Source organism: Camelus dromedarius, chromosome 26, assembly GCF_036321535.1.
Source record: "Camelus dromedarius isolate mCamDro1 chromosome 26, mCamDro1.pat, whole genome shotgun sequence".
NCBI lineage: Eukaryota > Metazoa > Chordata > Mammalia > Artiodactyla > Camelidae > Camelus > Camelus dromedarius.
In genome coordinates, this window is record NC_087461.1 from 370704 (window position 1) to 386134 (window position 15431).

General features: G+C 52.4%; 1 protein-coding gene and 1 long non-coding RNA gene across 8 annotated transcripts in view; both read right to left on the reverse strand.

Moving 5' to 3' along the window:
• Positions 1–15431, reverse strand: part of DIP2C (disco interacting protein 2 homolog C) — a 274349-nt gene that overhangs the window by 220139 nt on the left and 38779 nt on the right. The window lies entirely within an intron of this gene.
• Positions 3564–7321, reverse strand: LOC135319373 (uncharacterized). The gene is made up of 2 exons (XR_010377893.1): positions 5696–7321; positions 3564–4951 (listed from the first exon to the last, which is right to left on the reverse strand). It is a non-coding gene; the product is annotated as an uncharacterized LOC135319373 (long non-coding RNA).

A 15431-nucleotide genomic window follows, 5' to 3' on the forward strand; every position in this document is an offset into this window, starting at 1 on the left:
AGCAACAGGTCAGTGTTTGAAGCACGGCCTGGGGGAGTGGTCAGCGGGCTCCTTCCTGAAAAACTGTGATTGACATGGAAATCAGAGCCCAGGGCTGGCAGGGGTGCGGTGCAAAGGGGGCGTAAGGTCTCCACTCCCCAGGGACCCCAGACTCAGGAATTAGCTCACACAGACTGATCCAGGGTCTTTTCCCTGCGGGCCTGCGGTCTGCCCCACCCCCAAATCCAAGTGTTTAGGAAGTTATTTACACTTTAGGGATACATGAAGATCAATTACATGTTACAAAACATTAATGTGTCAGAGTTACAGGTAATTCTTAAACAAAAAGATCTCAAGCTTCCACAATGAACACTACTCTTAACAGCAGAAGAGCTTTTTGAGTCACCATAAGCAAGTACACACCTGCCAAACGACCACCATACAATAAAAATGGAGCAGCAAACGCTAGAAACACACCACCACCCTGACGACGCTCCTCTCGGTGGAGGACGTCTTCCCCAGCTTTCCTGTGGTGACAAGTCCGCTGCTTTTGAAACGCAGAAGTGCAACAAACTCACCGTTTAGGAAACACTGTCAATCACCCACACTTGAGCCCCCCTCCTTCAAAACGCTACCCCACCCGTCACTCTGATTTTATTTTTTAAATCAACTGGGCTTTTCTCCTAGAAAGTAGCACAGAGCATAATAATTTCTTTAATTAAAGTGAATTAACATTCGTGCTGACTTGAATACATCCTAGAAAGGGGATACGTAAAAGCTGGAGTGACACCCGTTTTGTTCTCCAGGAAACACTGGCCCCACGTGGGCTGAACGCAAGTCCAGGGAGAGGAGCCCACCCCACCCCACCCTCCCAGCTCTGATGGACACCCCAACAGCACTGAGGCCACCGTCCCACGAGCACCTGGGGGACACACAACCCGCCACCCCTGCCCCGCGCTGACCCGCCCCCCAATAATCACGAGGGAGCGACTCTCCACCCACACCCACCTCCTCGCCCAGGAGAGCAAGGACCCCAAGACTCTCCCCAGAGGCCCAACTGAGGGTGGTGGGTGCCCACCCTGCGAGCACTCAGAGGTGTGCTAAGAAAAGGAACCTCATTACAAAAATGTGTGCAATTTTATCTCTGCTGGTAATTTTATAATACTTGGTTATAACACACAATTTTTATAGCAATAACTAAAATAATTCACGATGCATTCTCCACATTAAGCCTAGCAACTGAAAAAACAAAATGCACAAGTGGAATTTTATAGGGTTGTAACACTGTATATTAGGCTGTCAAATTATTTTAAGCCAGAAATTAAGCTAATTAAATCTAATTCTCAAGGTGGGGGCACACACTAGGGAAGAAGTTTAAAATCTCTGTTTTACTTCCGAACTTCACACAGACTCTCAGTTGAGAATTTCCGTGGCTGGAATTACGTCCTACTCCTTGGGTTGAAAACCACTTTGTTAACACTTACGAAGTTTCTGTTTTTCATAAGCAAACTTGAACACAAGCAATGGTGTCAGAGGTGGGGAAGGACAGGGAAAGGGAGAGCAAAAATGCTTTTTAATTAAAATATATGCACTTCCAAGTGTGTTAGCTATGTTTTTATTAATTTTCAGGTAAGTTTACATCTGATAAGGAAATAATTCTTATTGGAAAAGGAGAAAATTAAATGAACATAAAATAATGTAACTCCCTTAAAGCAAAACACCACAGAACCAACTTTTCCTTTTCTCATGTTACCCAGTAACTCTCAGATTTAGAGTCTTGTCATGTTGCAGCAAAGGCCACGAATCAGCAGGAAGTGAGGCATCAGAGAACCCCATGTGTAAGTGCCACTCGAATTCGCAGCGAGTAATGAAGTCAAAGATGGCGCTCAGAGTGCTGTGGGATGAAATCACTTCACTTTCAGCTTAAACCAAAGTCCCAGCTCACTCGCCAAACGACCGTCTATTCTAAATGAAGGACAGGTTCTTCCTGGCAGAAAATCACTGCACTTTACCTGAGGTAAGAGAAACCCTTCTTACGTCAAACGCGCTCACGGCCCTTGTAGGTGACCACCTGCCCAATACTCAAGTGCGGCTCTGCTGTGTTAACACACCACTAACATGTCAAAATGGAGAAGTTTAGCCGTGCAGGACACACACCAGGAGCCACAGCCACCCCCGCCCACGACCGAGGACCCGACTTCCTCAAGGCTGCTCCATACGCACAACTGCTCGTCCCACAGCCAGGCCGGCCCACCCCTCAAATCTAACTCTACCATTCGCTTTGAAAAATAAAGTTGCATAAAAGTAACACACAAGTGCCCCTCCACGCACTCCTGAACCCCCTTCCCTTCCCAGCATCTTTCTGCACATTTTCCACGTTTACAAGAGCACAGAACCCATGGCAGGAGGATGTGCCTTTTTAAAAAAAAAAAAAAAAACAACCAAAATGGGATCATGAGAGATGATCCTTTTGCTCTGTTTCTTCACATTCTTGGGCACTTTTCCATGCCAGCAAATACACACCCTGCTCCTTCTTCCTCAACAGCTCCAGGTGGGACCAGGCTGCACTGCAATTTCTGTGCTGCTAAACTCCGAGGATGCCCTCAGTGCCTCCGACCCTTGCTCCGTAGCAGGTCATGGCCCTGGCAGCCCCCTGCTGCCAGCTGTGGCATCCAGACCTCTCTCGGCCACAGGGGGAAGCCCCAAGGCCCCCAGAGCCCTGCTAGGCCCAGACAGCGAGTCGCAGCGCTGAGGGGCATAGTGCTGACATTCCTTAGGAGGGAACAAGAGGGTACAGGTGTGAGGTCATGTCCACAATGTCTCCGCATGCTGGAGGGCCTTCATCTGTCACGTTGCATCCATGGGCAGCAGGCTGCATGTGGCATGAGGAGGAGACCCACGGCCAGCCCTGCCACAACCCCAGGTGGTAACGTGGCCCGTCCACCCCATGGGCTCCCCTGCGGGACTCACAGTCCATCATTCACATGCTGGGGCCACTCATCCTCTTCTTCTAACACAAGTGGTTTAATCCTGCCCTCCCACACAGGGTATGAGCTGAACCCCCACGCGCTGCCGCCAGACTCGGCTCCCTCTGACGGCGTCTCACAGCAACAGGTGGGGATGTGGCCCGGCACTGCCGTTCAACACGGAAGACTTCCAGCTTCGGGCTGTAAGCACGTCGCTGACAACCATCGTTCATGTTTCCTCATGTCGGGAACCACTCATTCTGCTTAGAAAGCCACGTCTGGATTCTAGAGGCTGAAATTTTCCAGGAAAAATGTTGCTTAGACTTGAAATGCCAAGACCAGGCTGGGATCTGAGGAATGTGCGGACCCGTGGTTTTGTGCCTCGGGCCCAGAGAGAGCACAGCCAAGACGCTCCTGCCGTCCCACAGGCTTACCCCAGCCAGCTCGGCCGGGACTGCGCTGGCCACAAGTCACATCTGGTTACTGATGGAGGGTCCTTCGCTGATGCACATCGGAGGTCCCAGGTCCCCTCTAACCCCAGCAGGTGCGACACCATCTCCCTGGGCCTCGACCACGCAGAGAAGAAGGGGCAGAGGCCCTCCCTCCATGACCCCATGGTTCTTCCCCTTCTGGCGAGCTCTCGGTGCCTGGAGCTCAGGAGACCCATCCCTGAGCTCCCTCCAGCCTCACCGGGCAGCCCACTCTCCCCGGGGGCCACCAGAAAGGGGCACATTTCCCTACATCTGGGCCTCCCGTCCTCCTCGGCCCGCCTCCCTGCACACACACCCCCAGTGCCACAGCCTGAGAGGTGCCCTGGTCACATCCACGGTGTTTCAAGGATGGTGCTTTGAGACCTGTCAGCCAACCACCGTGGCAGGAGCCTCCTTACTGACTAGTTAACAGACAAGCAAGGTAATGTGCAAAACCTGCGAGAGACACCTGAGGAAAGAGGGAAGAAGCCACACTCAACGTTTTTATTGGGGGTGCACCAAGATGGGGTGTCAGGTCGAGCTCTGGACTGAAGTACATCCCTTAAGCCAAAGGCCCCAGGAATTCCACAGGGTCCCAGCCACTTCCTCTCCTGATCCAGCTTCCTTCCAGGCCCTGCAGAAGCAACAGGACTTCCTACAAAGAGAGCTGCACAGAACCCCAAAGAAACCCCAACATGAGCAAGCAAGACTGGGGTGCCGAGAGCCGCCCTGGATGCCAGACAGCAACGGGAGTCCCACCCCAGGGTCCTGGCTCCTGCCACATGAGGACAAAAGTCACGGAAAACTCGAGTCCATTCTGTGACCTGAGAGGACTTGGGGAGGGGGGCCTCTGGGGGACACATGGGATTTAAGGTAAAGCACATCCACTCCCCGCCCCCCAGTCACAATGCGCCTTGCACATCAGTCGTGTCACAGCCAACGCCCGAGTTTGCTAGAGTCGTCGTGAGTCACAATTCTCCCCATCACTGAACTCCCTAGCTCAGAAGTGCCAAGGGATTATTTCTTTGGATGAGAGTCTTCCACCAGGATGGGGACACAGGTGTAACAGTCTACCTGGACAGTGTTCCCAGCAAGGCCAGTAACTCAAGAAGGACATTAAACTGTTTTCTGATTAATTCTTAAGCCTGAGAAATCAAAGTTCTCTTCGTGAAGGACTTAAGAGAGGGCAACACCAGAAATGGCTCAGAGGAGAGGGTCCTGGCTGCCCCCGGAAGGGCCCAGCCAGTGTATCTGGGCCCGCGGACACCAGCAGGCGGGTCTCTTCAGACAGGGTCATGGCTGCCAGCCGCACGTCTCACAGTCCTCACGGGCCGTCCCACTTGCTCTGTCCAAGGAGGGCTCCGGCCAGCGTCCAGTGAAGGAGCCGCAGCGAAGGAACCAGCCAGGGACAACGGCAGTCCCCGTGTGGCAGCCAGAGAACATATCCTGCAGCCCGACGGCCAGAGGAGCCGAGCGCCCCCGACGTCACCGCTGATAACGTGCTAACTGGTGCATCTTCAACAGCAAAGGGCTTCCCTGAAAGGACAACCAGAGGCGAGAGGGGAGGAAGGACCGGACAATCGGAAACCCCTTCCAGGCAGCTGGGCAGGCACAACCACTCAGGGGGGAATGTCCAGAGGGCCCTGTGCCCCGAGTCGGGGCTGGTGTGGGGGTTCCCAATGTAGTTCTGCTTTTGTTAAAATGAAACCACCGGCCTTTAGGTGACACAAACACTTCCAGTTCCTGGAGAAAGTAAACCAGGTCCGAGAGCAGCTGCCTGAGCTCCACCCAAAGTCCCCAGGAGAGACCGAGGCCCTGGGGTCACTGAGCAGCCAGGGTCGGCGACACCCCACGTCCTGTGAAGTGCACACAGAGTCGGCCACACATGCTCATCCAGCCCCTGGTGAAACAAACACCCCACTAACACGTTTTGAGTCGCATCTCCTACCGTGCCAGGAAATCGTCCACAAAAGTCACAACAAGCAGACGCCGGTGGTACTTTCATTTTGACTGCTGCCCCCACTTAACACACTTACTCCCACGATGGACACAGACGAAGTTCACACACCTTCATGCCGGCAGTTACAGCTTCTCTCCCTCCCCAAGAGGGGGCTGCAGGGCCGGGGAGAGGCTGCCCAGCGATGTGCCCCAGAGAGGGCCTCACCGACAGATCCACACATGCCTGCCCACATGTGTGTGTACACACTACACCCCACACACACACACTCACACACTTAGCCCTTCACTCCCATAAGCACTGGCCCACTCTCCCAGACGCACCTTCTTGAGACTTAACAAGCCTGCCTGGCTGCAGTTTCCCCTCTGGATTGACGAGGCCTCCCCGAGCCGCCCCCTCCGTGTTCTGAAACTCTAATTGAGATAATTCTGCTGATCACGCTCAGACTCCCAGAGGGGAGATTCCGGCCTCAGGCCGAACATGCTCGCTGTCCCGTCCCCGGGCAACCAGCCACGTGGGGAGCACAGGGCCACCTGTTCGCAGGATGCCCAGGTCTGATCCACTCAGGGGTCCTCTGCTTGAGAGAGCGCCTCCTCCCTAGACCACAAGCTGCCCTGCCTTCCTGCCCCTCCTCTCCACACCCTTCTCACCACCGTTTCATCATCGGGGAAACGAAATCACAGTTGTCAAAACTGAAGGCAAAGAGCGAGCCTTGAGAAATAAAACCACAGCAGCGTGAGCCAGAGAGCAAGGCCTGGTCCCGCGAGCCAGAAAGTACAGATGCGGCCGGAACGTCACTCGGCTTGGACCTCGGTGTCTGAATGAAGACTCCATGTTCCTGGGTCCCCATGTTCTGTCTCATGCAGCTGTGGCCAAGGGACATGGAAGAATCACAGGCAGAGGAAGAGGAAGCAGGTAACTCGTAAATGCGTGTCTGCTCCACAGACGGGACACGAGAGCCGGAGAGCTGGGGCAGGACACAGGCTGCAAAGAGCTGGCGAGCCCACACCTGGAGGACACGGCAAGGGTCAGGCGTCCTGCAGACATGAGCGTGGCCAGGGTCACTTCCGGGTGCGCAGACACCACCCACGCAGTGTGGAAGGGGCGCCACAGCCCGATTTCTAGGAATCTAATTTTACACACCTCACATCTAACATGTCGCAAAAATAGTGTTCCAAATGCTGTAACACAAGTGCTAAAAAGCACCCAACCAAAAATAAAAGTGGCATTTCAGGCAAAACCCCAGAACCAGAAGAAGAGAAGCTATATCCTGAATTTATCCCAAGCCTTTTTCCTTTCTTCAGCCACATTCACCCCCAGTTCCCATACAGTAATGACAATCACGGCCACAGTCACGGTATTTAAATAACTTGGCAAGGAGTCCATGACTCGCCCTTCCGTGAGGACCTACTGTCCCCACTGTGAAAACTGCACATTTCTCCCCCTGGGCCAGGGGTCACGGCCCCCTCGTCCCCGAGGGGTCAGCTCCCACCCTCCCTACACCTCGTCCTCCACTTCTCGTCCGGGGCTTCGCCTGCTAACTCCCATGTGTCCCATTAGCAGAGAGGAGGAGACGAGCAGGACGGGGCACGAGGTGCACCCTCCCTGTGACGCTGCTGCCCCAGAAATGGAAACCGACGACTTGGGATCACATCCTAAGGGAACTGCGGATCTCCGCTGCCTCCTTCCCAAGGCAGAGCCGGCAGGACCGCCAAGAGCAGGCATCGCGAGGGCACTGGGCTGCTCCGGAGACACCAACAGAAGACTCGGCCACCGAGCGCAAACCCAGCCAACAGCACGGTCCTGAGAAGCCCAGCCAGTCCTCAGTTCCGTGTGACGCGGTCACTGCGACCCTGGACACAGACAACCATCCACAGCTGGGGAGACCGCGTCTGTCCGCAGGCACCTCGGCCCCCACCAGCCTCTTCCCCCCGGAGGTGCCGTCACCTTCAGACCTCCCCCTCCAACCTGATTGCTATTCTCATGAATCCGCTGCCCCACCCGGCACCTCCCCGCGCCCGACTCCCCTTCTAAATGTCCAGACAGGCACCTCCTTGGCCCCTCGCCTTCCACAGCCACTCTCCCACTCCAGCCACCTGCCTGCAGTCCTGTGTCAGCGTCACCCGGACCACCCCAGGCAGACGTCTCTCAAAGTTCCCAGCCTCTCTGCTCATGTGGTGTCAGAGTCTCAAAGTCATGTCTGAGCTGAACTCGTCGCCGCCTCCCACACCGTTTCCCACAAGACCACCGACCTCTGCTCCTAAACTCCAGTCTCTTCCTGCCTCCCTCTGCTCCCTCCTCTTCAGCTCACGTGTTCCCACGCCCCCTCTCCCAGCCCCGTGTGCTCACCCGTCACACGTGCAGCTGGATCAGGTGGGACTCCCCAGGACCCTTCCTGGCTCCCAGGAACCCGACAGCTGAGGACTTCACATTCTGGTCTCAGTAACCTGCCCCCCTGCCAGACTGTACGCACCACACCTGCGTTCATTCCTAGGCCCTCAGGTCTCCCTACAAGCGCTGCATGGAACACCTAAAACTCTTGCATTTTAGGTGAACATTGCTCTTTAAAATACCTCTTCTGATAATTTTGTGACATTGCGAGAAACAGTGAACAGCCACGAAGCAAGAGCTCAGGACCACGAGTGCAAAGAGCCTGGCGTGACCAGCTCAGCCACCGCCACGAGCTGCAGCCCCCCGTCCCGGCCTCAGGCTCCCCCAGGCCACAGCCCCAGGGCCTCCCACTCACATCGCAGTAGCTGAGTGGCCGCAGACCCTGGAACAGGTGCATCTGCTCCCAATCCGTAACTACAGGTCACGCCACCCAGTAAAATAGGGCCCCGAGAAGAGAGTGGCTGATTCCATGAAATCGAAGCGGGGCGACTTGCGAAGACGATACAGAAAACAAACAAACAAAAAGTTGCCTTCAAGTTAGGTGTGGGCAAAACAACGATAAAAATACTATGGGGCTAACAAATGCTTGAAAGCTGAGACTCTAAAGTGAGGTTGTGTCTCACACATTTGCTTGTCCTTTCAGAGGAGTCACACCGGCAGCAGGAGTCACTGTCACAGCCACGGTCACGCAGGAAAGTCACCCAAACCTGGGCAGCTGCTCAGAGGCGCCTGCCCGACGTCCAGGGACGGGACCCCACGTCTCTGCTCTGAGCGGAGGCGTCCACGTACCGCCCTGGAGTCTGAGTTAAGGCCTCTTGGGTTACCTCAGCAAAGGGACTCTGCTCACATCAGACAAGTGGGCTTCTACCGTCTAGGGCAGATTTTAAACACCCTGAGCCCTACTGGGGGCAGGACGGTGATCACCACTAGGCGGCATGCTCTCCAAGGGACAAGCGTGGTCTGATGGGAACTTTGGGGTGAGCCCCCCACTGCCCTGCATGGGCTTAGTTTTTGCTGTAATTCTAGAAAAATGAAATTAGATTTTCAAAAACCAGAAACCGTTATTAAACAACTAACGCACACCTGCATATCTAAGCAGGCCGCGGGGAGCGGGGACCCTCAACCGGGGCGATGTGCTGGGTAGGTTGCTGATGAGCCACTGGGCAGAGGCGGAGACGACACCAAACATCTCACGACACACAGGACGGCCCCACACAAGGAACTTCAGGCCCAAGACGTCAGCCGTGCCAAGGCTGAGAAACCTGATCTAAAAGGTCACGTTCCCCAACTTTATTGAGGCATAATTGACAAATATAATTGCATATATTTAATCTGCACAACGTGATGACTTGTCATACACATACGCTGTGGAATGACTACCAAGATCAAGATAGTTAACACACCCAGCATCTCACACTGTTAACTCTGGGCTTGGTGCCGAGAACGCCGAAGACCCACTCTCAGAAACTTTCAGGTACCGCTGCCACGCTGCGTGCCAGGTCCCTGTTCATCTCACCCCGGAAGGCCGCTGTCTCTGACCAGCACCTCCCCATCTCCCTCAGCAACCACCATTCCACTTTGTTTTTATGAAATCAGCTCTTTTTTTTTTTTAAGTTTTCACATATAAAAGATACCATACAGTATTTATCTTTGGCTAATTTCGCTTAGCATAATGCCCTCAAGGTCCACCCACGTCGTCGCAAGTGGCAGGGGCCGTACTCCATCGCACACACACTGCAGCTTCTCTGCCCAGTCGTCTGCTGAAGGACACTTAGGTTGCGTCCACATCTTGGCTGTTACAGATAATGCTGCTGTGAGCACGGGGGTGAAGGTATCTTTTCAAGTTAGTGTTTTGGGGATTTTATTTTTCAAGTTCATGTTTTCACTTTCTTCAGCTAAATACCCAGGAGTGGGATTGTGGGGTCACAGGGTGGTTCTAGTTTTAATTTTTAAGGAGCCTCCATACTGTTTTCCACAGCGGCTGCACCAATTTACATTCCCACCAACAGTTCACACAAGGGCTCTCTTCTCTCCGCATGCTGACCAACATGTTATCACTTGTCTTTTTGAAAACAGCCATTCTGGCAGGTGTGCAGTGGTGTCTCACTGTGGTTTTGACCCGCATCTCCCTGATGATTAGTGATGCTGAGCACCTCTTCGTGTACCTGTTGGCCATTTGTAAGTTTTCTTTGGGAGGAAAAATGTCTGTTCAGGTCTCTTGCCCATTTTTCAATCAGCTTATTTGCTTTTTTGCTGTTGAGTTCTATGAATACAATGGGGAAAGAATGGCTTCTTCTATAAGCAGTATTTGGAAAACTGGGAAACCACAAGCAGAAGAATGGAACTGGACCCCACCTTGCAGCACCCACGAAAACTACCTTGAAATGGATTACTGATCTAAATGTGAGGCCCAAAGTATAAATCAACTAAAAGAAACGTAGAAAAAAAAGATCCCTGGCCTAGGTCTTGGCAGTGGTTTCTTGGATAAGACACCAAAGGCACAGGCAATAAGCCAAACTCCAGCGGGAATACGGCGACCGAAGAGCCCCTGCGCAGCAAAGGAAAACCGTCAACGCACTGGAAACGTGCAACGCACGCGTGCAGAGCAGGGGCACGCACCTGCAACCCTCTTGCCTGACAAGGGGTTAACACCCAAAGTAGAAAGAATTAAGTTTCTATGTTTTCAACATCGTTCAATTCAGAGGCATCTTACCATACAAGCTTTCTTCTGCCCCCCCTCACCAACTTTTTTTTAAAAAACAAAGTATGGTACTTGCAAGAGACAAACTTTTATAAAGCACAATATAAGACTCTAGCAATTTTATTTTGCTCCAGGAGGGAGAAAAGGACTGGTCTGGGGAGGTCCACTGAACTTTCGTGAGTTTTTGACTAGAAATAACCGAGCTGGCAGTCCTGGGTGTGGGTCCCTACCCACTGTCACCACCAGACCTGGACCAGATGTTTAACCTCGAGCCCTGCTTTTGTTTAGAAAAAAACAAAAACCTGCTTCATGTGGTTAACGAGCCCTGCAATAAAACAATATGATACATGTGAAACCTTGTTATAAACCAAGGGCATCAACACTATTTCATCATTGTTACACTTCTGGCCTAATTAACTTTAAAGTGGTATGGGGAAATAAAATGTATCCATACTACGTTGAACTGTAAGTTCACAGATTTTTTTTCAAATCTTTGTCCCAATTTTATAGTGCTACTTATAACTTTAAAATGTTAATTTATATTCTAAAATAATATTTGTGATGTTTTAAAGTCATAATGTATCAAGCATTTTAAACTGTACCAAACATATATCTGAAAATACATAGGGCACATTTTCATAAAAGTAAAGGCAGAAAGAATTACAACTCCTAATTCAACACATTATAGCTCAGGGTAGCAGAAAAGTCAGTTCTCACAGAGAAACACACAGTAATAAAACTCAGAGAAGTATGTTAGCAAGTTTTTATAACTGTGAAATACTTTAAGTTATCAATTAATGAGAAAATATCTGTTGAATTATGACTGGCAAATGCCAAAACCATCTTTCCAGCACATACGCGTTTTACCCTGGGGCTGGTGAAGACAGACGTGGCTGGAAGTTGACCTGGAAAAAGTAAACACAGAGCTTTGAAGACTTAGGTTTCCTGGATACAAAAGAAAATCATCGTTACATTTCTGGACCAGTGGGTCCCCTCAATCTTTTTCTTTTTCTTTTTTTTCTTTTGAAGACATATAAAGTATGTGTATATATTTTAACTGTGTTTTTTAATGTTGCTTATCTGTGCTCTTTATTTCGTTACAAACTTCATTCTGTAACTAAATGGTACTTTTTCCAGGAAGAAAAAAGGGAAGGGGGTAGATAGTAACTACACAACCTAGAACAGTATTTTTAGTTGCACAAGTCCACTAGTGGTATCACCTAGAAGGGAAAATGGTCACTTTTAACAGTTTCAGAAAACTTCACATGAGAGGAACCGAGTAAGCTTTTCAGAAGAAAGACATACATAGTCATTCAGAAGATTCTGGGTTTTCTCTGAAAAGTCCATGAGATCTATGTTTTGACCGTTCTGACCACCTGTGACAAGGTCTGGGAAGATGGGCGTCGCCCCTGCCCACCCCCCTGGGAAACAGCCCTGAGCAAGGTCCTCACACTGCTTCCCTGGAAACCCCTCACCACGGGAGCCAGGTGGCACCAGGGGAGAGCAAAGTTAAGCAAGAGTGAGCTTCTCCCCTCCAGGATGTGACGCCGGGACAGGCCACGGCCCTCACCCTGGACTCGGTGCCCTGAACAACCTGCTGGGACAGGTCAGCAGTCGGGGGTCCCACACGGAAGCCCCTTCCTCCCCATGCGGAGGCTCGGGCTCCACCTCCGCTTTCCCAGCCCTGCCACGGTCGTGCACCTGTGACGGAGGAGGGCCGCCCAGCTCTCAGCGCCTCCCCCTCCGCACTAACGGGGTTTGGGGGTGATACACATTTGAGATAAAAGTTCACATAACGCAATTCCAGATTTCAGTGTCCTGCAAATCAGCCATCTACAAACACTGAATCCCACCGTACCTACCAGGAAAGTTGAAAATAAAGCCAGGACACCATTTCCTGCCCCCAAATGCTTGCAGAGTCAAGACTCAACTAGAATTGCCTGCCACCTACTTCTTTTCCTTCCACTCTGACAATCTTGTACCAAGAAAAGTATGACTAGCTTCAAGTGGGTGGGAGAGGCCCCACCAGCTGGCACTGCACTTGCCTGGGGACCCACACCCCTGCCCCCAACCCTGACCACCATCCGATGTAGGAGCTGGGGCCAGACTCAGGCTCCCCAGTGACCACAATAAATGCCAGCTTCCCGCAGGATGGAACAAACAGGTGGTAAAACAAGGCCTGGACGTCAGCATGGTGGCTGACTGCTTGCCACACCTGTGCAAGTCTGAAAGGTAGTGACAGTCACTGGCCGAACTGGCCTCCTGCAGGCAGTCGCCAGCCTCAGGTGCCAGGACACCAGCCAACTGGTGTTGGGGGCTGGGAAAAGGCGCTGGGACTGAGGACATGTCAGAGCTATCGCGCTCCCCAGGCCCACCGGACAAGGGGAGCCCCCCCAGGAACTGCACCCCAGGCGCGTCCGCCCAGGAAGCACTGCGCTCCCGTGCTGCAGGCAGCTGGGGGCTCGGCCCCGGGACTGCAGGAAAGGACACCAAGTGGAAACAGGTGGGAAGGAACAGGGGCTGCCTCAGTCACCTTCCTCGCGGGAAGAAGGAAATTTGTTTGAATAAAAGTTGCACTTTGTTTGTAGTGATCAACTATTGTTTTGGTTTATACTGCCAACAATTCCATTATTATTTCAGCAGATGTTATACCATAAATCACAATTTTCATTCTCCTGAAATACAGAGGTTCTTCACTTAAAAACACATATGGAAATGTGTCAAGGGGGAAATGCTCCCCAGCACCCCCCACACAGGCCCCAGGAGCAGCTTCCAGACTCCTCCCAGGCAAAGTCAAACTTCCTGCTGACAGGGGTGGGGTTGTGATGCACACGGGGTTCTGCAGGAAGCAGGTTTCTCACGAAAGACACTGTCTGGTTATTACATTCGACAAAATGAGGTCTTTTGTGGTGTGAGGCAGGTAGCTGACACCTGCACTGGGATCCACTTTTACTTTGTGTTGATCCCAGTGAGAAGCACACAGGCATTTAGAGAGAGGCCCCAGCAAGGTGTCCTCAGGAAGGGGAGGCTGAGAGGAGTGGGGGACGGCATGCGGCGGGGGTCTGGCCCAGAGGGCGGCGACGCCTGGAGGTTTGGCCACAGCTGCTCCATCGTCCTCCGAGACTCGGGACCAAGACAGAGGCCACACCACTGACCGCCCTTTTCATTTTAGAGACTTCAGTGTTCACACATCAACTATTTCTAAGCTGAAGCCCCACCTGTCGGGGCCAACGTTCATCCCTACAAGTCAGTGCTGCTCATCTGAACCCTGCAGCCTGGACCGTAGAGCCGGCGGCCGCAAGGAGGCCACCCACAGACCCCCTCCCACAGATGACACAGCACATGGGCAGCAACACCTCAAGACAACACTTTTCGCTCTGACCCAGAAAAAGTGAAACCTAAGACGTAAAGCATGGATATTCCTAAAAGGAAACAGAAGAGATTGTCTCTGATCTTAAAAAATAGAAAGTCTTTCTGTCACAGCCTAGATCATGGAAAGTTTACACCCTCTCATGGTCGCAGGAACCCCTGCCACCCAGGTGGTCCAGGATGGGGGGCGGGGCCAGGCCACCTCAGGCACCAAAATCCATCTGCAGCTCCCCATCGAGAGACCTGCATCAGAGCAACGAGCAAGCATGCGGCTGGGGAGGACGTTTACACAGCCCTCTCCACCTGAAGTGTGGCCTGGCACCTGGGCAGAGGGGCAGGAGGGTCCCCAGAACAGGAGCGGGGGCTGGAAGGCAACACCCAACGCGGCCGCTGCCTGATGCCCGCGAGCTCAGCACCCCTGCGGGGACCTCCGCACACACACGGCACACGACACACCACATGCACTGAACCTGAGATGCGGGCGACGGCCCTGTGGTGGGTGATGCCCACCCACCCCACACCTCTGGCTCCTGTGGAAGCCCAGTCACTGGGGCGTGAGAACCCCTGTGGAGAGGAGACTGCAGGCCAGCAACCTCCCGAGTCCCCGGGTGCACGTGACTGTGCGAGCTACATGTATGTGCGAATGTTCCCATCTACACACACACTCTTCCCCCTAAACACACACCAGCAAGGGGTGGGGCACGTTCAGCCATTTAAAACTCCACTCTACTTGGTACTAAGTAGTAAACAAGAAAAACGGCAAACCTAGTCCATCTAAATCCCCAGAGAGCGTTATTACTGTAAAGTGATTTACCCCCTTAAACAAGCAAGTCTCTCCTTCAGGAACTGCAGAAACTCTAAGCACAAAACAGAAAACAGCGTTAAGCACAGCTTTCAAGGGATGACGAAAGCCAGACGCCTTTTTCAAAAAGGTCACCCAACATCCAAACCGAACGCGTCCAACTTTCAGCTGCCGTTCAGATGAAAGCGCCTTTGTCATCCACTCTGAGTGACGGGAATACTGTGTCAGCTTCACTGCTCACATCCACTCCAACGTGAGGTGCTTCGGAACAAAGGCCAGGATCCTAGGGTCACTCACAGGAGCGAAAACAATCCACGCTCAAATTCCAGGAAACATTCTTACATGGCAACATGTGACTGCTCATTTCTAGAGCTCTGTTAGTTTGCACATAACCAGTGTTGAAACAGGCGTGCAGAGCTTGAGCGCACGTGACCGAGGCGGGGTAACTGGTGGGGCAGAGGAAGGCCAGCCAAACCCCATAAGAAAACAATAAAAAGTTTCCACAGACAATCCACAGAATGGGTGATATTTAAGCAAGTAAAGGTTCATTCAGAGACGTAGAGGTGTCTGGCTCAAAAAAAAATCCTTTCCACAGGTAATGACCAAAGATTCAGAGCAGTCAGGACCCCTACACACACACCAGAAAGTGAGGGTCTGTGGGTCAGAAAGACCATAAAACAGAGGAAAGGGTGGAGGGCGAGGTGAGAACCCCACTGGAAGGGTGACCAGGAGGGCCTTGAACTGGGAACAAAGTGGGAAACGAGGACTAAATGTCCAGCTGTGTGGTTCTCTCAGA